Genomic DNA, 10,000 nt, shown 5'->3' with positions numbered 1-10,000 from the left:
AAATCCTCCTTCGCTTCATCCATTACGTCAATAACATACTGTACCGGTAAAAATCCTTCCTTAAATTCATATAAAACATCCCTTACTCTTGTTATTCCCACCTCCCACCATTTCCTAAAAAACACCACTTTCTCTTGATTAAGAATGCCACTGTTTAAGAATAAAGGCTGATTTAAAATGTTCTCGCGTCCTTGTATGTTAAAATGTACACAAGTTAAAAATTTCCCCCATGCTCCAATCAATTCTTTATAAAAATCTGGTAGACCCTCTGTCATGAATTTTTTCATCCTCATGCATAAAATATTATCTCCCAAATTAAAATTGCCACTTTTACTTAAAAAATATTCCATTGTTCTTTTCCATGCTGCCTTATTGTCTTCATCCAAATATTTCCTTACCATTTTTACTCTTAAACTGTTTTTTCTTTGCTCCACGTCTATTAAACCTAGACCCCCTTTGCCTACTTCTCCAATTAACGTTGCATATGCTATTCTTGGAGGTTTCCCTTCCCATAAAAAATCTAAAAAACATTGTTTCAGCCTTTTTTACATCCACAGTGGCATTGATGACACATATAAAATATTCCATAATTTAGAAACCATTAAAACATTCAAAATTAAAACCCTCCCCTTTAAAGTTAAAGACATTAATTTCCAAAACCTCAGCCTCCGTTCAATCCCTCCTAAAATTTCCTCCCACATGGTTACTTCTGCTTTCTTTTCATCCCTCCCAATTACAATGCCTAAAATTTTAATTTCATCCATTTCCTTAAAAGTAAAATGTCCAGATAAAGCCTCAGTTCTCCCAAATCTCAAATATACTGTTTTATCCTCATTAATTTTAGCCCCTGAACCCTTGCAAAAATGTTGTATTGTTTCCATTGCTTGCTTTACACTTGCCAGATCTTGTAGTATTAATGTGGTATCGTCAGCATATTGAAATATTTTATTCACTCCCCCCTCTACCTCTATTCCTTTTATTCTGTCCTCGTGCTTCACAGCTAATCCCAGTGGTTCTGCAACTAAAGCATATAAAAGTGCAGATAACGGACAACCCTGTCTGATTGACCTTGTTATCTTAAAACAGTCTGTTAAAAACCCATTGCATTTTATCCTTGTTACCGCTCCTCTATATAAAATCTGAACCCACTTTATAAAATTTTCCCCAAAACCAAAACTCTTTAACACTCCAAATAAAAAGGCATGCTCCACCCTATCAAAAGCTTTCTCGAAGTCCAGACTAATTAAAAAACCATCTTTCTGCTTATCATTTATATATCTAATTGTGTCTTTAATACTCATAGTTGTATCCGCAATGTCTCGTCCTTTTATACTATATGCTTGGTTTGTTTTTATTATGCTTGGCATCACTTCTTTTAGTCTATTAGCCAAAACTTTGGCTAAAATCTTCAAATCAGTATTAAGCATTGTTATAGGTCTATAGTTTTTTAAAGCTACTTTATCCCCCTTTCCTTTGTATATCACCTTCATTAAGCCCATCCCCATTCTTTTATTTATCTCACCATTCTCAAAAATCTCATCATATACTTCCTTTAAAATACTAGATAAAATATCTTTAAAAACAATATAAAATTCACTTCCCAAACCATCTATTCCTGGACTTTTCTTTTTGTTTAATCCACTAATTGCTCTTTTTATTTCTTCTTCTCTTATCTCCTCGTCACATTCTCTTTTTTCCCCTTCTTCTACTCTTGATTTTATTAGATTTAGTAATTCCCCTTTTTCTTTTTCTTTTATTCCCTCTGTGCAAAACAATTTCTCATAATATGATCTTATTTCTTCCAAAATCTCCTCATGTTGTTCTACTATGTTCCCATTTTTGCTCCTTATTTCTCTAATCATTTCTGACTTCCCTCTTCTCTTCTCTAGATCAAAGAAAAATTTAGTGCACTTTTCCCCCTCTACTGTAAATTTTGCTTTGCTTCTTAATCTTGCACCTTCAAATTTCTCCTCCTCCATTTCTTTCAATCTTTCTTGCAGTTCTTTTATCTTTTTTTATATTTTTTCCATTCTCATTTTTCAATTCGTTTTCTAGTTTTTCTTTCAGCTCCTTTTCCTTATATTTTTTACAATTTTGTAATTGTCTACAATATTTTATCGTAAACTTTTTAACTAAATACTTCACATTCTCCCACCACATTCTTTTGTCCTCATTATAGATTTCATTCCCTTTTTCCTTTTGAATAATTTCCTTTACACTTAAAACATAGTCTTCATTCTTTAAAGCCGCTGTGTTTAAAACCCATACCCCTGGCCCTCTTTTCACATTACTCCAGTCTAGCTTCATAAAAAGTGGTTTATGGTCACTCAGACTTGTTTCTTCATATTTAATCTTGTTTATAAACCCTTCAACATTTCTTGTGCATAAAATAAAATCAATTCTTGTTTGACAACAAAAATTCCCCACTATCTGTCTTCTTGAGTACTCTTTTGTCTGTTCATTCCTTTCTCTCCACGCATCAATTAAATTCATTTCCTCCATCAATATTTTCAGTTCTTTTCTCCCCTTATCCGTTTTAAAAACCATTCCCTCAGCCATTTCTAATTTACTAAAAACAGTGTTAAAATCACCCATGATAATAACTCTTTCGTGTTTCTTTAAATAATCTCTAAGTACATTAAAATACTCTTTCTTTTTGTTCTCCTCTGTTGGGGCGTGAACATTCACCATAATTACTTTTTTCTTTTCATACTCCATTTCACATATCATACACTTTCCCTCTTTGTCATTATAGATTGTTTTACATAAAACCCCACTGTTTTCTTTTAATAAAATTGCAACTCCTCTCCCTAGTCTCCCATCCCCATTATTGTATAACATTTCCCCACTCCACCTTTTTCTTATTTCGTTCATACATTCTTCCCTCCAGTTTGTCTCTTGTAGTAAAATCACATCTTCTCGTTTACACATTTCTTTCACTTTTTCAAATTTCCTGATGTCTAAAAGCCCTCTTGCATTAAAAGACACAATTCCTAAAACCATAAAAAATATAAAAAAAAAAAAATTAAAAAAAATTAATTCTTTTAATTTTTGAAACGGGACAAACTCCCCAATGATCCAATTTGTCTAAAATATCTTTATCAGCAACATAGACAGGCAGATGCATGAAGGAGACAACATAATCACGGTTTTGTAGCCTCTTAAATGCACAGTTTATCCCTTTAATAGTCAATTCAACCGTTAACTCATCAGCATCTTCCTCTCTTTCAAGTGTTACTTCATATTCCTTGTTGTGTTTTGGTCTTACGGCCAAAATCTTTCCATCCCCAATCTTCTCCGTCACTGCTTTAATTACATCCATTGCTCTCACCTCTGTTGCTTGTCCTATGTCCACTGTTACAGTTGCTTCTTTTAGATAAATCCTTTTCCTTGCTTCCTTCTCCGATTGGTTTGTTTCTCGTTGTCGTCTGTCCAGTCCATTGTCATTTGCCTTCTCAACTCCGTCCGCCATTGCCAGGTCTGTCACCGTAGATCTGTCCATTGCAAAAAAAAAACTAAATAAAAAACACTCCTCCCGAACAGCTCACGCTGCTGGGAGAACAAACTAAACAAACAAAAAAAAGTTTAACAAAAATGTATTTAAGACAAAAACAAAAATAAACAAAGAAAATCTGGTGAGACTCTCTCACCAACTGCAGCCAAACACTTCCTGGAATGTACCACTATCACACATGCACAGGGTGGTATGGCCGTAAGCGAAAGAGGCCGTCAAGAGTTGGCTATTTAAAACAGGCGCAGCACCAGGGAGCGAGCGCAGCTCAGCTGGCATCGACACAGCACCGACAGACACAATGCCCTTGAAGGCCAGAAAAAAACAATGGCAGCGAAGCTGTGACACGGGGAAGTCTATCAGCTGCCAAATGAAGGACTTCGAAAAGCTTACAGCACCTGGTATTCCCAGGCGGTCTCCCATCCAAGTACTAACCAGGCCCGACCCTGCTTTACTTCCGAGTTCAGATGAGATCGGGCCTTTCCAGGGTGGTATGGCCGTAAGCGAAAGAGGCCGTCAAGAGTTGGCTATTTAAAACAGGCGCAGCACCAGGGAACGAGCGCAGCTCAGCTGGCATCGACACAGCACCGACAGAGACACAATGCCCTTGAAGGCGAGAAAAAAACAATGGCAGCGAAGCTGTGACACGGGGAAGTCTACCAGCTGCCAAATGAAGGGCTTCGAAAAGCTTACAGCACCTGGTATTCCCAGGCGGTCTCCCATCCAAGTGTAACAAGTGTACTATATTTATTTATTATTGGACCAGACAATAAAACCAGAAGTTTACAAGGTAAGTACAAGGACGTGGGGGTGAAACTGAGCAATAACCAAAGACAAACTGAATGTTTTAAATACAAAAATAAAAAATAAAAGCTGCATAGTTCATGCCGCAATGCATGCTGGGTACCAGCATAGTACAAAGCTCCCAGCATGCATTGCAGCATAAATAAATTATGCAGCTTTATGTTTTTACAATCTCTTTCTTTTCCTTTATTTTGTGTTGTTTTTGGGAGGTGATATTTCAGTAGTGTTTTTTTTTACTTGATTTTTTTGTTTGTCACCATCATTGAGATTCAAAGACTAATTATTGATGTCTGTGTGTTTTTGAGTTCTGCCATAGATCAAACATTCTCATTGTAAATATTGGTTTTCTTTTATTATATATTATTGGAGCTTCGGTGGTTTCATTTATGTATATTATTTATTTCTCACACATAACTAATATGATATTGAATTAGAAAACAAGCAGGAAAGGAAGACTACTTTATCATAAATAATCTTGTTAGACTGACACTTTAATTTTCTATCCATACTATATGTATAAGTAGTGTAATTAACACTAACTATAGCAGCCAAAATAAAAGACATTTATAGTAAGAAGTTGAAGAGCCTGACTAAAGCAGACTCTGTCCTCCATCATGGTGACTTTAAATGAACAACAGAAATTTCATTAAGAGCTTTTGTTCACATGACAGAAATCAAGTCACTGGTCAGTAATAGGTGAAGCTCCATGATAAGTTGTTTAATGTGATGAGTTTTTTTTAAAGATGTTGAAAAATAACATTTTTTATTGTGTAATTTGTTTTATTTTTATTGATTATTATTTTATTTAGAGTTTTTTTTTTTTTCAGTTGATTTCATCTTTGGTTTTAATTTGTGTTTTTCTTTCCTTCAGTGATTCTGCTTGTTAACAGTTGTTCATCAACAATTCTCAATCCTCCTTTAATTAGACACTTAATTGTCTCATTAACTTCATCACTGTCTGAGTGTTCAGCCCTCTGTAGTGAGCACACTAGTGAGGATTTTGCTCTGGAATTTAAGGCTGAAGTGTGTTCGAATGAAAAATACAGACTATGGGATGTATTTTTAACAGAAATATTCTGGAAACTGAATTTACGAATGTAAAATGTTGAGAACAGCAGATTACTGGCAACCACTGCTGCCAGTATTTTGACATACATTTAACAGATATTTTACACAATAAGAGTTTGCTAATTAACACTCTGGGTGTTAAAAATTTTAACACTTTCAAAAATGTTATTTTAACACTTATAGTGGTTCCCATATAAACACTGAGGGAGTGTTAATTTTAACTCTAAGGTAGTTAAATCTACCAAATCTAAAATTTGCAGTGTGAGATCAATATAAAATACAGACTGTTGAATGTGCTTTTAACAGAAATATTCTGTAAACTGGATTTATGAATGTTAAAAACAGCAGATTACTGGCAACCACAGCTGCTGGTATTTTTACGTAAAATCTAAAAATGAAAAAAAAAGAAAGAAAAACAGCAAAACGGTTTTTGTGTCACCATTGTGGAGGATAGTAGCGTCTCTGTTCAAGTCCAAGATGAACTGAGAATATTTGATGTTATGCTGCATCTTCTTTTGTTTAAAGGTAATTGTGTAGTTACTAATGCAGTCAAAATCTGTTTGCTACTTGCAATCACACATGAAAACATTATTGCATCTAAAGACTTTACATTTTTTTCTACTAAGCTATAATTTTGTAAACTGAACCTTGTGTTAGTTCATGAAATATGGTTATTTATTGTAAATTTATACAGTTATATAAAACTTCCATGTTTTTCACAGAAAGATTCTGGCAACCACAGCTGCTGATATTTTTTCGGAAATTAAACATATTTTACACAATTAGAGTTTGCTAATTAACACTCTCTTGGTGTTGACAATGTTAACACTTTCAAAAGTGTTATTTTTAACACTTATAGTGGTTCCCATATAAACTCTGAGGGAGTGTTAATTTTAACTCTAAGGTAGTTAAATCTACTATGTAATATTTGCTGTGCATGTCATTTGACAGTAAAACCTGTTTAAAAGCATTACCAACTGAACAAGAGCAGACTAATTTAACAATTCTATTACCACATATAATCAAGACTCTTGCTTGGATATGGACTACTAAATTTTCATTCAAAGACAGTCTAAGTTTCTGTAAAACTTGTCAGTATTCACAATAATAATATTGACTTGAGTTGACTTGACTGCTTAAAAATGCTGTTAAAGTTCACGCTGCATTTCTGTTTCCTAAAATGTTAATTTTCGCTGCAGCAGTATAAATACTTCTTTCTGAATTCTTACATCAGCTATTTAACCATCAGATTCAAACACTTTCATTTAACTTTATCTCTTTGTTCTACACAACATCCAAACAATTATGTTCCTCTACCATTGAGGACACACACACACATAGACAGAGTGATTTACTGCAGCATTTGCCTTTAACACAAATGACTTCAACTCAATTCTCTGCTTATTTTTCCTATGCTAGAGTAAGGATGCTTTCTGGACTATTGTGGTTGGTGACTTAGCCAATGTCACTGTTTAAATGCCATCAAGTCTAAAATATTTAACATTAATATTCAGATAGCAAAGAATTAACTGTAATTAACCTTTGAACTTCTCAGTCAATTTAGACATGGATTTGTAACCTGAAATGGATGGCAGTCTTCAATTTCACAGCTATAAGCTAATAAAACTTGTTTTAAAATTATTATTATTCCAGAGAGTAATCTGAATCAGGAAAAGAAGTCATTATTAACGATTGCAAACAGAGCCGGATAACCCATCCATTTAAAGCTCATCTCATGTTCTGCATCATCTTTTCATCAGATTAACTCAGCATTATTGACTTCTGTAATGTCTGGCATTTCGCTTATACAATCTGTAATAATATAACACTCATTCCAGAGGTTAGTGACAATATTCATACAACAGGGACAAATCATTCCCTCAGGACAATAAGCATTATTGTACCATAGACATGAATATTGTGACAGCTCATCACTAATTTTGCTTTAGGTGTTGAACTCGCACAAATTTATTCTTAAAATTCTCTGTCCAGTTTCAACTGGATTTACATGATCTTTAATCAAGTTTCAAAGTTTCTGTTCATAATCAATGTCTTTTCTGAGACAATCAGCTGGTGCATTTTGTTTTCTTAATATCGTTGCTAAGCAAGTCGATAACAGAAACAAAACACAACTCATGGCTTCACTCAAACAGTCTCTGTCTCTCTGTTTCATGCACATGAATTTTCAATAGTCTTAGACTATAACATTAAACTTATTACAATTCAGAATCTTTAATCATTCACCAACGTTCCAAATGTCAAAAGTTTTTATCTCTCAAAACTCAGTAGGAACTATTTAAAGACTAAGAGAATTTCTTGTAATTATTTTACCTTAACTGCTTAGTTCCATTCAGCTGTGTTATCCAAACTATCTCACAGCCAGTCTTTATCTTTAGCCAACACCATCTCGAAAATGTCCTTCGTCATGCATAAGGACCTGTATCAGTAAAATACTATGAAAAATCAGACACATCAGTTAAAAATCATCTCAGCTTCACATTCAGGAATTCAGCATTCTTAAAATTCAGACATATAAAATATCCAGTGCTGTTAAAGCAGCCAACCACATTGATATTGGTAAAATTTTCTCCAATGGTTCTTGAAAGCCCATTGCCATTATCTTTTTACCAATCATCTCCTTCAGGTTATCATACCCTGGCATAGTCCGTTGATGCTTGTCACAAGGACAGACATGTCCTCAATAAAGGCAGGATTCTTGTGATCAGGTCTGGACGGGGCCACTGAGGCAGATTACTGTAACTTCAAACAGTTCCCCTCTAAGGATGCTTTAGGCCGATAGAGCATCACCCCAGTCCAGCACCATCTTTCACATTAAACATCCCCCTTTTCGGGTAGATGCCCCGGGGTTTACGAGGGGTCCCATGCCTTAGGTTGTTTTCCGCTTTGGCCAAGGGAAAATCTTACCCGTCTTAGGGAACCCCCCTTCGTGCCCACCGGTCAACTGCCACTCACACTGCAAGCTCCTGTGCAGGCTTCCTCCTTGATTCAGAATTTTCTGCAAACTTGGGAAAGTGCAGTCAAGAACCATGAAAGCCATTGAGACTACCTACTAGAATTTAAACATTGAGACAGGTTAATCAAACACTTAAATCAACTGAATATCAAGCTGAGATTATTCAGGGAGTTTAGATATCACCCTTATCTATTCAGTGTCAGGGTCTACTACCTCAGTATAGCCATCAGGCCCTGTATGTGATGGTGGAGACTAAGGATAAGACAAAAGTTACAAACAGTAATAAGTGAAGTTTCATAAACTAATTTCGAGAGGAGCACGTGATATGATTGTGCACCGCTGGCCACTCATCCGTAATCAGTAATAATCCAATCAGAATGATCCTAGCTTAGTATAAATGGATCACTTTCTCCCCATTGCACTATCTTCATTTTGGAAGAATGCTTCCCGCTACAAACGCTCCAGCATTTAAACTACGCTTCAGCATCATTCAACCTCCTGGCATGGAAGAACAAACAATCAACAACAACAACAACAACTTCTCCAACCAGAACCCCGCTCTCCCCTTAACTCCAGCAGCTGCCTCGCCAGCAATCGAGCCAGAATCCCCGCAAGAAGCCGGCATATCAACTCTTCCATCTTCTACTTCATCTGCCCTTCACTACACAAGCCACAACTTCGTCTAAACTTATGCGCCGGCGATTCAAGCCACCGGAGAGAAGCCGAACTCACAGATCACCTAACGTTAACGGTCCACTTTCGGTAACGTGCATGCTTTAAAGGGAAGTCTGGCGAGATCAGCGTGAATAGAACGCTTTAAATGAAGAACTCACCTCTCAGCCTCCCGCTGGTCAGCAGATCCATAACATTCTGACAGCTGAAATAGTTCGAAGGCAAATGACCAGGCAATCTAATCCATAAACATTATTCCATAACACCTTCATTCGTCGATATACATCCATGAAAAGGTGCTCTGATATCCAAACCAGCTGCTGGTGAGAGTGGAGCCATACCTTCACGCATAAACATTATAGCGATCTGATCTTCAAAATGGCCGCCGGCCTTTGCACTCTGAACTCTTGACCGTGACTCCAAGGAGCCAATAGCTTAAAGGGGAAGTATCACCATCCAATGAGCTTTCCAAAACTGGAGACGGTCCCGCCTTCTCTCCCGACAAATTCATGAATGGACTGCGTGCAGAGACTTTGATTCCGGCCAAATAATCATGTTGAGATTACAGACATGTTACTTATCATGGATGGAGTAAAGCCATGATAAACATTACATTCACACAGTTCCTATTAAGTGGCAACATCGTTTTTTAAGTTTGATGTAGGCAGTTGATATATTTACATTTTATTAATAATTATATATATATATATATATATATATATATATATATATATATATATATAAAAAAAGTAAATTAAATTATGAAATGAGTATTACCCAGCAAGTGATAGACAACCTACACATCAAGCAGTAACCCTTTTGTATCACGCCAATTGTGACTCTCATATCAATACACCTGAATGTCAGTCAGTTTATAATGACAGTAAGAAAACAATTTCCTGCTCGACTGCAACAAACAAGAGGAGGACATTTCTGGCCATGGAGTAGCTTTTCATACTTATACTTTGTGT

The 10,000-nt window shown here is 35.8% G+C and overlaps 1 non-coding gene across 1 annotated transcript; it reads right to left on the bottom strand.

Moving 5' to 3' along the window:
• Positions 1 to 3,897: 3,897 nt before the first annotated feature.
• LOC137493668 (5S ribosomal RNA) lies at positions 3,898 to 4,016 on the bottom strand. Its single transcript, XR_015488825.1, has one exon. It is a non-coding gene; the product is annotated as a 5S ribosomal RNA (ribosomal RNA).
• Between the last annotated feature and the right edge of the window lie 5,984 nt (positions 4,017 to 10,000).

Source organism: Danio rerio, chromosome 4 (assembly GCF_052040795.2).
Source record: "Danio rerio strain M-AB ecotype USA chromosome 4, GRCz13ab, whole genome shotgun sequence".
Classification (NCBI taxonomy): Eukaryota; Metazoa; Chordata; class Actinopteri; order Cypriniformes; family Danionidae; genus Danio; species Danio rerio.
Note: the sequence above shows the minus strand (reverse complement) of the source record. Positions and strands in the feature narration are given on the sequence as shown.